Source organism: Triticum aestivum, chromosome 6A (genome assembly GCF_018294505.1).
Source record: "Triticum aestivum cultivar Chinese Spring chromosome 6A, IWGSC CS RefSeq v2.1, whole genome shotgun sequence".
Lineage (NCBI taxonomy): Eukaryota > Viridiplantae > Streptophyta > Magnoliopsida > Poales > Poaceae > Triticum > Triticum aestivum.
In genome coordinates, this window is record NC_057809.1 from 281848136 (window position 1) to 281860520 (window position 12385).

Below are 12385 nucleotides of genomic sequence, written 5' to 3' on the forward strand. Positions count from 1 at the left end.
CAACCTCTGGTCACGGCGGAGTCTGTGCTGCAGGGCACGGGGGCGGCGGCTGAGAGCACCGGGGCGCAGCCCGGGCTCGCCTGCATCCAGGGCGGCATGTGGGACACGGCAGGGGCACCGAAGCTCGCCAGAGCGGAGGTCGCGGCGGAGGCCGAAGCTCGGCTCAAGCGGCAAGAGGGTCTAGAAGGCATGGAAGAGTTAGGAATTGGGGGAGTCCACGCGGTGGCTCACAGCGATTCCGGGGAAGTCGCCAGCGAGCTTTGGGACGCGCTGAGGTCGACGGGGCTGCGGTGGCGATCTCCGGCGGTGGATGTTGAAGATGACAGCGGAGGTGGCTCCACAGGGCGTCCGGCGATGCGTGGCTGATGAAGACGATGCAGGACGACAGAGCAGAGCTCTTGGGCACGACAGAGGGGCAAGGGGGTAGCTTTGGCGACGACTACGGCGAACGGCGGTGAGGATGGCGCTCGGCCATGGCTGCGGCAAGTGAGGGAGAAGGCGAGGGGAAAAGTAAGGAGGTTGACCAGATCAGGACGGCACATGCGACATCGCCTAGCGCGTCGCGCTAGTAGGGGAGAGGGCACGCAGGCTGGTGGCGTGGCGGCATGGCGGTGCACGCATGTCGGCCACACGCTTGTCCGACTGGCGCGAGGACAACGATGACTAGCACTGGGCCAGTGGGCCGACTGGGCTGCACAGTGCCAGGTAGGTCGGCCCTGGCAAGCTTTCTTTTCTATTTTGTTTCTATTTTCTATTTCTGACATTTGTTTTTTCTTTAAAACTAATATTAAACCAAGTTATTTTCTTATGCCAATTTTTGTAGGAGCTAGTGGTATTATTCTAGAGCTCCTCAACAACCGGCATAATTTTTGGACATATATTATATATAACATACATATATATATCCAATGCAAATAATTATGCATCAATTCCAAATGGCCAAAATAAATATTTATGAGCTCTTAAAAATATTGGTTTGAATTTTACCTCTGACCAATATTTTCAGAGAGAGACATGAACATTTTCTTGGACCTTTTTGGAGCAAATTTTATCTGGGTTATTACCAGAAATGATTTCTGAGGGTTTCAAAAATCCCCATTTCAAATTTAAATGAAATTTAAACATGATGCACACATGACTAGCTAGTCTAGGTCATACCAGAACTAGGGATGTGACAGTCGGATCTCGGGTTCCGGCAAAACCTCAAGGTTCGAACACTTGGGTGCGCGCGAAGGTCTCCCCCTACCGATCCATGTCCTAGCTTGGCTAAGATCTCACAGGCTAACTCGATGAACTCGCAACACAAAGGACACAAGAATTATACTGGTTCGAGCCACCGTTGTGGTGTAATTCCCTACTCCAGTGTGGTGGTGGTGGATTGCCTGTTGGGCTACGGATGAACAGTACAAGGGGAAGAACAACCTCCTGAGGCGAGGTGTTCTTGTGCTTGGTGGGTGTGAGGATGAGCTGAATGAGTTCTAGACCCGTCTTTCCTACGGTGGTGACTAATCCTATTTATAGAGGCCCTGGTCCTCTCCCCAAATATAGAGCGGGAAGGGATCCAACAACGGCCAATTTGAAAGGGGACAGCTAGTACAACTTATCCTGACAAAAGCAGTCTTCGCCTGCAAAAGGCTCTGGTGGTGACGCCGCCTTGGGCTCCATCGTGACCTTCATCTTGCCGTCGTGCTGGTCTTGGTCTCGTTGCACCGATATGGAAACCTTTGCTTGACGCCTAGGTACTCCACGCGTGCGCTTGCTTCCTTAGCACCCAAGAGGAAACAAGGACACTGTGCACGCTGGCGCCCGCCTGGCGCCGCCTGGCCTTTGTCGTCATGGCTCACATCACTGGAACCTCGCGAGGTTTGCCTTGCCTTGAACTCCCCGCCCCTCGCGAGCCAGCCTGTTGACGCCGCTCTGGAGGAGGTCTTGTGTCGTCCGCCTCACGAGGGTCTTGTGTGCTTGTTGGTGAAGATGGGTCGTACGGGCCCGCTCGCAGAGCCACGCCGTGGGCCACAGGCAGCCAAGTCTGGGGACCCGGGTTCCCAGAACGCCGACAGTAGCCCCCGGGCCCAAGGCACGCTCGGGCTTGGCTTCAAGGCGAAGCCAAAGGTCAAGTGCGTAGCGCTGCGGGCCCCAATAACCTGCGGCCTTGGTCGATGTGTGGCGGTTGATTGGGCGTGGGCTTCTCCGCTTCCCCACGCTGCCTCGGCAACTGCCTGACTTAACAAGTCCGCTGATGAGTCCGGAGGAAGGAACGATGAGTGCCGCCGCCCGCGGCAGGGCCTTGGTCGCCGTACCGCGGAGGCACACGCCGTCACCCCAGGGGTCCACGCCACGGACTCCTCGCGCCAGTTCGTGTTGTGGGCGGAGATGCCCCCGAGCACTTGGGTTCGCCTCCCTTCCTTCTTTTCTGCAGAGATGCCGCCAAGGGGGCCCCTCGAGCTTTGGCTGCAGCACGCCGACTACGACGCCCCAGCGACTGGAGCGGAAATTGAAGTCGTTGCCTCCGGGAGGATCTTCATGACCCGAGGCTAGGGCGAGATTGCCCGAGTCTGCCGTGCGGAGGGCGCCCTCGCGATCCACTTTGAGTACGACAACGCCTCCATGCTGTTCTTCAAGGTCTTCGACGAGGAAGGCCGCCGCCTGGAGTGCTGGCCTAAAGGAGGTTGCCAAGATGGCACAACGGTGGGTGTTGGGCCTGCTGCAGGCCTTGCCTGCAGCTCCTCCAGTGACAGCGGCGACTCCAGGTGGTCCAATGACTCTCCCGAGCTTTACGAGTCTCCGGAGACGAGCGATGACAGCTACGTGCCCCCAAGCTCCCGCCGAGCCCGGAGCAGGGCTGCAGCGTCAGGCCGCCGTCGCCGCTGATCTGGATGAGGTTGGCGCCGGCCTCTGGTGGCCCACTGTTGATGATGGCGTCATCCTCAGGGGCACGCATAGTTAGGATTCCCTAAGTTCTTGCCTTTTGTTCCCTGCGAGGAATCAAGAAAATGCCCCTTGGGGGTGTGTAGAGGTTTTTTAATGCCTCTTGTCAATGTTGTCCTTATTATGAACTTGCACAAGCCCGAGTCCTATTTCAGCTCGGTCTCCCTTTCCGACCTCGTGACGACTTGGTGCTCGACGCTAACAGGTCCCGGTCCCCAGGCAGGCTGCAGCCGTCGCTGGTATGCCAGGTCGCGTGCCGTGGTCAAGGCCAGGAGGTGAGCGGCCCAAGGTCTAGTAAGAGCTCCTGAGGCGCGATGCTCAGGAGGTCCCCTTTAGCGCTCAAGCAGCCGTCGGGATGTAAGAAAGGAGGGTGATGTTGCTGCAGCAGGGCTGCGGTCAGTATGGTTCTTAGTCCTAAGCGGTTTAGCCAACGCAGGCTCGGGACTTATCTTGACGGTCCGGAGTTGATTTGTCGCGAGATGCCAGGCTTGGGCGTCGGCCGCTGCTAAGTAGCTAGGTCAGGCCTTCTCGGGCCTCCCCCTCCTCTCCATGTTCCTCTTGGTTCTCTACATCCTTAGGTCCCGGCCCTCAAGCGAGCTCAGCCGCCGCTGGTATGCCAGGTCGCGATGCCGTGGTCAAGGCCAGGGGTGAGGGATGGAGAGCCAGTAAGAGCTCCTAATGCGTGATGCTCAGGAGCCCCCCTTTTAACGCGCAAGCGAATCGCATGAGAAAAGAAGGAGAGTTCGCGGTACCGCCCGCTGTAGCCTTCAGGAAGTTCCTGCAAGTTAGCGCGAGGAAGGGCACCGATCGCTGTGGTGATTGCCGATCCGCCTTTGGTACGTGGGAGGGGACTCCCTACTGCGAAGAGCCCCCAGGGCGTGTACTGCCCCGCCCTGACACGCGGCTTGCATGACAGGTCTAGGCGAGGTGTGTCTGGGCACTCGTGAGCCAGCGCGGGACTCACGAGGACCTACCTCAAGGTGGGTTGCGCCTGGTCTTGTTTGTTGTTCGCTGTGGTGGTCCTGCGAGGTGGTTAGACAACCTGTGCCGAACGAATCTCCTAAGGTTATCGCGTGAGAAAGCTAAGCACCAACGGCCTAGGAGGTGACGTGAATGGGGCCGGCATGCCAGACAGAGCTCGGCCGTTGGATTTATCGACGTTGCAGGGACGGGCCCGAGCACAGACGACGTGCCTAACCCTCTCACGCGAAGGGTCCTGAAGAAAGACGACCGGCGCGCGGCTCCCGCAAAATCAAGTAGGTGATAGTCATAGATAGATTAAGCATGAAAGGCAACCTAGCTTAGGTAAATGCATGAACGATACGCGCCACTAGGACCTGCCCGAGCAGCTTGGGGATGATGCAGCCCGAGGGGCGCCCCAGCAAGGGAAGCTAAAGACATAAAAAAGAAGGGATACATGCCACAGGGATGGACCCACGCGGCCTGGGAATAATGCAGCCCTGGGGGCGCTCCCAGCTAAACAAACTTGGAAGGTGTCACCTGGTTCCATTGATTAAGGGGTGTTGAGGTAGCTGAAGGTACATGGCGAAGGGGTCGATCCTCATGAGCCACCGGGGCCCTGAGCCTCGGGAGGCTCTGGGGGTCCAGGCGGTTCCTTGAGGACTATCTCCATCTCCGCTAGGACTATGTGGTGCCTGCCCCCCTGACCCACCATGATGCTCCGCAGGTTGCACTGATAGGCAGACACCACGCTCGGTAGGCCAAAGGACATGTGAACGTAGCTGTGAGGTGGACCCTCGCAGTGCCCAACATGCGAAGTCCAGAAGCGCTCCTTAGATGCGGCTTGGTTGAGCTCTGGTATGTCGATGCAGACGCGCAGCTCACCACCCTAGCGAGGGTGGGGAGCAATGCCAGGTGGGCGGCGGTCACCGCGTATTGCTCTTGCTTCCTAAAGCTCCTGAGATACCTTGGTGACGAACTCTTGGGCACCGGGCGCTCCTTGCCCGGTGTCCTCCTGAGGGAGACGTGCCACGAAGCATGCCTCCAAGTGGTGCCCGAGCGCCTCCCTCATGATGTTGGCAAGGTTTGAGGCCCTCCAGAAGAGAGCCCCCGAGCCCTGCCCGAGGAGGGCGCCGGGCGCGCCTTCCTATGTGACAGAGGGAGGCGCCCCAGGTGCAGGCGCTGATCCTGAGGAGGTGCCACTTTCTGCGCTGCCCTCCTGAGGTCCGACATGGAGTAGCTCCTTCTTCTTCTTGGGACGAACTTAGGAGGGTACCGAGCTGCACTGTTGCCGGGGTCTTTGATTGACGCTGCTTGCAAGGCGCGCTCGAGGGAGTACACCATATCTCTTTCTTCGCAGGGGACTGTGATGATCCCGCCGCTTCCTGGCATCTTGAGGACGTTGTAGCCGTGGTGCGTCACTGCCATGAACTTGGCCGGGGCTGGATAACTGAGGATGGCATTGTACGGCAGACGAATGTGGGTGATGTCAAAGTTGATGAGCTCGGCGCGGTAGTTGTTGTGTTCTCCAAAGGTGACTAGGAGGCGGACCTGACGTATCGGCATGGTGGAGCCGTCGGTCACTCCTGAGAAAGGCTTGGTGAGCTGAAGCTGATCGTATGGCACTTGAAGGTTGTCGAACATCTAGATGGACAGGACCTTGAGCCCTGCGCCGCCGTCGATGAGGGTCTTGGTGACTAGCACATTGCTGATAACGGGTGAACAAAGCATCGGGAGGACACCGGCGGTGGCCGCGCACTTGGACCACCTGAGCGAGCGTGCAGCCTCGAGCTTGGGAAGGACTGCGTTCACCTCGCGAGCGAACTGTTTGAAGATACATTGTGAGGCTGGGCTTGAGGTCCGCCCAAGATGCAGGCGATAGCACGTAGCTCCTGGAAGCCCCCAACCCCCTCGTCTTGGTGGTGGTCATCGTTCCTTCTTGGTGGCGGCAGTGGAGGAAGCCCAGCATTGCCCTGAGGACGATCCTCGCAAGGCTGGTCCCTCCAGGCACCTTCGTGAGGTTGATCCTGCTAGTGGTCCTCACGAGGCCGGTCACGCCACTCCTGGCGCGGGCCACAGTCATCCCAGCGTCCGCCACCACGTCCTCCTCCTTGATCGTAGCCCCGGTTGTTGCGCTCAGTGCGTCGACCGAAGCGTCCTTCTCGAATGGCTCTGATCTCTTGGCAGTCGCTGGTGTTGTGGCTATGCAGGTTATGGAAGGAGTAGAACGGTCGGCTGCTCTTGGATGACTCGGGCTGGTCCCTGCCGAGCTTTGTGTCCGGCTCTGCCGCGAGCACGGCTGGTCCCTTGCGCTTCACGTCTTTGGCCTTGGCTTCCTTCTTCTTCGGATCCGCAGCCGGGAGCTCGAGGAGGGAGAGGCGCCCCTCCTCATCTCTTGCGCACTTGGTCGCCAGGTTGAACAGCTCCAGAGACGTGCACAACTCCTCGTGGATGCCGAGCTCCTCCTTCATCTTGAAGTCGCGCACGCCATCAGAGAACACGGAGATGATGGCCTCGTCCATCACCTTGGGGATCTTTAGGCGAACATTGTTGAAGCGCTGGATGTAGTTCTGGAGGGTCTCTCCTAGTTGTTCCTTGACGCAGCGTAGGTCACTCGCAGCCGGTGGGCGGTCGCGAGTGCCCTGGAGTTGGCAACGAAATGGTAACGCATCTCATTCCAAGAGGAGATCGAGCCTGGAGGCAGGTTCAGGAGCCAGGAGCGGCCACCATCCTCGAGAGCCATGGGGAACCAGTTCGCCATGACTTTCTCGTCACCATTGGCCGCCTCGATGCTGAGCTCATAGATCTGCAAGAACTCCGCGGGGTCAGGGGTGCCGTCATAGCGAGGAGGCAGATCCGGCTTGAACTTGCCCGGCCAAGCGACGCTACGCAGCTCAGGAGTGATGGCAGGGCAGCCTGCCATGGTCACCGGGACTTTGCGCTGGTGGAGAACTTGTCCTTGATGGGGTCCGCGCATCGTCGCTGCAGGCGGCACGCGGTCTTGCCGTGGTGGCGCAGGGAGCGCGGGGGCGTTTTCTCGCGGCCGAGGGACTTCTTGGCAGCTTCTTTCTTCTTGCGCGGGCGCCGGACGTGGCAGGCCTGGCTGGCGGAGGGTGAGGCAGCGAGAGGGACAGCGCAGGGGAGGCCCCTGTTGCACTGACAAGCTCGGCGATGCGGTCGACCCTGTCCTCGTAGAGGTCGTCGACGGGGCGGTAGCGCAGGAGCTCACGCGCCATGCACAGAGCAGCCTACGCGTCCACGGGAGCGCGACGAGCATGGGATGGCAAACCGACCGGGGTCGGCGATGGAGTGGTGGTGCGGCCGTCCCACCGCACCGAGGGATGCAGCAAGGATGCTTGCTACTCGTTCCCCGCCGGGCCGGTGGCGTCGTTGGCGGTAGGCGATGGAGAACGACGGGGTGGCCCATCGACGGGAGCCGTCTGAGCAATGCGGGCAGCGAGGGCAGCCCGGCGCTCAGCGCAAGCATGGCGAGCATCCACCATGGAGATGATGAAGCAATGGGATGCGGAGCGACGGAAGGGAAGCTTCGGCGCACCCCTACCTAGCGTGCCAAATGTCGGATCTCGAGTTCTGGTAAAACCCTCAAGGTTCAAACACTGGGGTGCGCGCGAAGGTCTCCCCCTACCGATCCACGTCCTAGCTTGGCTAAGATCTCACGGGCTAACTCGACGAACTCACAACACAAAGGACATAAGATTTATACTGGTTCGGGCCACTGTTGTGGTGTAATACCCTACTCCAATGTGGTGGTGGTGGTGGATTGCCTCTTGGGCTATGGATGAACAGTACAAGGGGAAGAACAGCCTCCTGAGGCGAGGTGTTCTTGTGCTTGGTGGGTGTGAGGATGAGCTCAATGAGTTCTAGACCTGTCTTTCCTACTGTGGTGGCTAATCCTATTTATAGAGGCCCTGGTCCTCTCCCCAAATATTGAGCGGGAAGGGAGCCAACAACGGCCAATTTGAAAGGGGACAGCTAGGACAACTTGTCCTGACAAAACCAGTCTTCGTGTGCAAAAGGCTCTGGTGGTGACGCTGCCTTGGGCTCCATGGTGACCTCCATCTTGTCGTCCTGCTGGTCTTGGTCTCGTTGCACCGATATGGAAATCTTTGCTTGACGCCTCGGTACTCCGCGCCTGTGCTTGCTTCCTTAGCACCAAAGAGGAAACAAGGACACTGTGCATGCTGGCGCCCGCCTGGCCCTGGTCGTCATGGCTCACGTCACTGGAACCTCGCGAGGTTTGCCTTGCCTTGAAATCTCCGCCCCTCGCGAGCCAGCCTGGTGAGACCACTCTTGAGGAGGTCTTGTGTTGTCCGCCTCGCGAGGCTTGGCACTTCGCGAGGGTCTTGAGTGCTTGTTGGTGAAGATGGGCCGTACGGGCCCGCTCGCAGAGCCACGCCATGGGCCGCAGGCAGGCAAGTCTGGGGACCCCCATTCCCAGAACACCGACACCGACCCTCCGCCCCAAACATCGACGCTCAGTTTTCAACTATGCCACTCCTCCCCTACCCTCTGCATCCACCACCTACTACGCCCAATGCATGCGGAGCATGTGGCCAGTGCATGCGGGGTGAAGGGCTACTGGGATGGCGGTTTCCGCCCCGTGATCATGAGGCGAGGCGAATCCACAAGCCACGATCAAAGTTCCCCCTTGGTGTTTGGCACGACATGCGGGAAAACCGGAAATTGGCCCAAAATCAAGGCTAAGGAAGCAGAGATGGAAACCTCAAAGGGCCAACCCCTTCAGCAACCCTGCCTGTGCACTAATTAGGCCCTACCCCGGGGATGCTCAGCAACGCGTTCGGGGCAGGCCCGGCGGCTTCTGTCGGTGCAACAAACCCTGGGTCCATTGCCCAGACTGTGCAAAGGCACAAGAACGAGATTGAGGCACCAACTTAAATCAAAAATTGAAGGACCAAAAGATTTGAAGAACCAACATGTAGTTCAAAGAGTTCAAGATCAGGCCAAAGGGGCAAGATATCGGCAAGAGAAGGGCCTCCATTTCCGGGCAGGCGAGCCCGGCAAGGGGCGAGGCCACCGCCAGAAGCAGGCAACCCAGGCACCCCGGCAAGGTCTGCCGGGGCTTGTGGGGGCAGATCCACACCACCAACCACTCAAGCATGACCCACGTCATCAATCTGTGCGGTCTCAACTCACGGGGTGATTAAGTGGCGGCCATTCGCCACATGGCAGCCATTTCCTACAGAAGAAACCTACAGATGACACCCGTCCTGCGACGTGTCAAGAGAACAGGCGCGAACCTGTTGATACGTCTCCGTCGTATCTACTTTTCCAAACACTTTTGCCGTTGTTTTGGACTCTAACTTGCATGGTTTGAATGGAACTAACCTGGACTGACGCTGTTTTTAGCCGAATTGCCATGGTGTTATTTTTGTGCAGAAATAAAAGTTCTCGGAATGACCTGAAAATCAACGGAGATTATTTTTGGAATATATAAAAAATACTGGCAGAAAGATCCACGTCAGGGCCCCCACACCCTTTCCACGAGGGTGGGGGTGTGCCCTACCCGCCTGGGGCGCGCCCCCTGCCTCGTGGGCCCCCTGACGCTCCACCGACCTCAACTCCAACTCCATATATTCATGTTCAGGAAGAAAACATTTAGAGAGAAGGATTCATCGCATTTAATGATACGAAGCCGCCGCCAAGCCCTAAACTCTCTTGGGAGGGCTGATCTGGAGTCCGTTCAGGGCTCCGAAGAGGGGAATCCGTCGCCATCATCATCATCAACCTTCCTCCATCACCAACTTCATGATGCTCACTACCGTGCGTGAGTAATTCCATCATAGGCTTGCTGGACGGTGATGGGTTGATGAGATTTATCATGCAAATGAGTTAGTTTTGTTAGGGTTTGATCCCTAGTATCCACTATGTTCTGAGATTGATGTTGCTATGACTTTGCTATGCTTAATGCTTGTCAGTAGGGCCCGAGTGCCATGATTTCAGATCTGAACCTATTATGTTTTCATGAATATATGTGAGTTCTTGATCCTATCTTGCAAGTCTATAGTCACCTATTATGTGTTATGATCTGTTAACTCCGAAGTGACAATAATCGGGATACTTACCGGTGATGACCGTAGTTTGAGGAGTTCATGTATTCACTAAGTGTTAATGCTTTGGTCTGGTACTCTATTAAAAGGAGTCTGTAATATACCTTAGTTTCCAATAGGACCCCACTGCCACAGGGGGGTAGGACAAAAGATGTCATGCAAGTTCTTTTCCATAAGCATGTATGACTATTTTCGGAATACATGCCTACATTATATTGATGAACTGGAGCTAGTTCTGTGTCACCCTATGTTATAATTGTTACATGATCGATCGCATCCAGCATAATTCTCCATCACCGATCCATTGCCTACGAGCTTTCCATATATTGTTCTTCACTTATTTACTTTTCCGTTGCTACTATTACCATCACTATAAAACCCAAAAATATTACTTTTGCTACCGTTACTCTTTGCCACTGTTACCACTACTATCATATTACTTTTCTACTAAACACTTTGCTGTGGATATTAATTTTCCAGGTGTGGTTGAATTGACAACTCAGCTGCTAATACTTGAGAATATTCTTTGACTCCCCTTGTGTCGAATCAATAAATTTGGGTTGAATACTCTACCCTCGAAAACTGTTGCGATCCCCTATACTTGTGGGTTATCAAGACTATTTTCTGGCGCCGTTGCCGGGGAGTATAGCTCTATTCTTTGAGTCACTTGGGATTTATATCTGCTTATCATTATGAAGAATTTGAAAGATCAAAGAACCAAGATTTTTCCCTCAACTACGAGGGGAGGAAAGGAACTGCCATCTAGCTCTACACTTGATTCACCTTCTGTTTTGAGTAAACTTGCGACACCTACAGATGGTATTGATTCTGATAGGTCACATGTTATTGATGATGCCACTTATGCTTTGCATGATACATATGATGAAACTACTTCTATGCTTGATACTACTGTGCCACTTGGTGAATTTCTTCATGAACAACTTGCTAGGGCTAGATAGAATGAAATTATTGAAACTGATAATATTGATGAAAGTGATGACGAAGATTCTCCCCCTAGGTATGAATTGCCTATTGTTCACGAGGGTTATGTTATGGATGAAGAAACTACTAGAGACTTTCTTGCTTGCAATGATAGAAGTGATCTTAAGAAATTATTAGCTAAGCTGAAAGAAAAATCTCTGAACGCTAGAATGAAATATGATCCTTCTTATGCTACTTCACCTATCTTTACTGATAAGGATTATGATTTCTCTATCGATCCTGAGATAATTACTTTGGTTGAATCTGATCCTTTCTATGGCTATGAATCTGAAACTGTTGTGGCACATCTTACTAAATTAAATGATATAGCTACCCTGTTTACTAATGATGAGAAAACTCACTACTATTATATCCTTAAATTATTTCCGTTCTCATTAAAGGGTGATGCTAAGATATGGTTTAATTCTCTTGATCCTGGTTGTGTGCGTAGTCCCCAGGATATGATTTTCTACTTCTCTGCTAAATATTTCCCCGCTCATAAGAAACAAGCTGCTTTAAGGGAAATATATAATTTTGTGCAAATTGAAGAAGAGAGTCTCCCACAAGCTCGGGGGAGGCTTCTCCAATTACTTAATGCTTTGCCTGGTCATCCTCTCAAGAAAAATGAAATACTTGATATCTTCTATAGTTGTGCTGGTTGTGTTTTTAGGGAAAGAACTGTTGATCAAGCCGAAATTCTATTGAATAATATGTTGACTAATGAAAATAATTGGACACTTCATGAACCTACTCCTAAGCCAACTCCGAAGAAAAGGGGTATTCTATTTCTCAATCATGAAGATATGGAAGAGGCAAAGAAATCTATGAAATAAAAAGGTATAGAAGCTGAAGATGTTAAGAATTTACCACCTATTGAAGAAATACATGGTCTTAATTTTTCGCCTGTTGAAGAAACACACGGTCTTGATAACCCGACATAGGTAGTAAAGGTAAATTCTCTCTATAGATATGATAAAGCTGAAATCCCTCCTGCTAAGTTTGCTAGCCAATGTTTGGATGAATTTGATAACTTTATGGTTAAGCAAGAAGATGTTAATGCTTATGTTGGTAGACAATTGAAGCATAATGCTTATATGATTGAACACTTGAGTGATTATATGGCTAGTGTTAAAGGTGAACTTAAACTTATTAGTAAACATGCTTCTATGGTTACCACTCAAGTAGAACAAGTACTTAAAGCTCAGAATGATTTTCTCAATGAATTGAATAGTATACTTTGCTGTTAGAGTTGCAACTAGAGGAGCTAAAGTGACTCAGGAACCTTTATATCTTGAGGTCCATCCTAAGAGAATTGAGCAAGATTCTCAGAGAAATAACATTGATGCACCTAGTCCTTCTAAGAGGAAGAAAAAGAAAAATGATAGGACTTTGCATGCTTCTAGTGAAACTATTATTCACACCTGAGA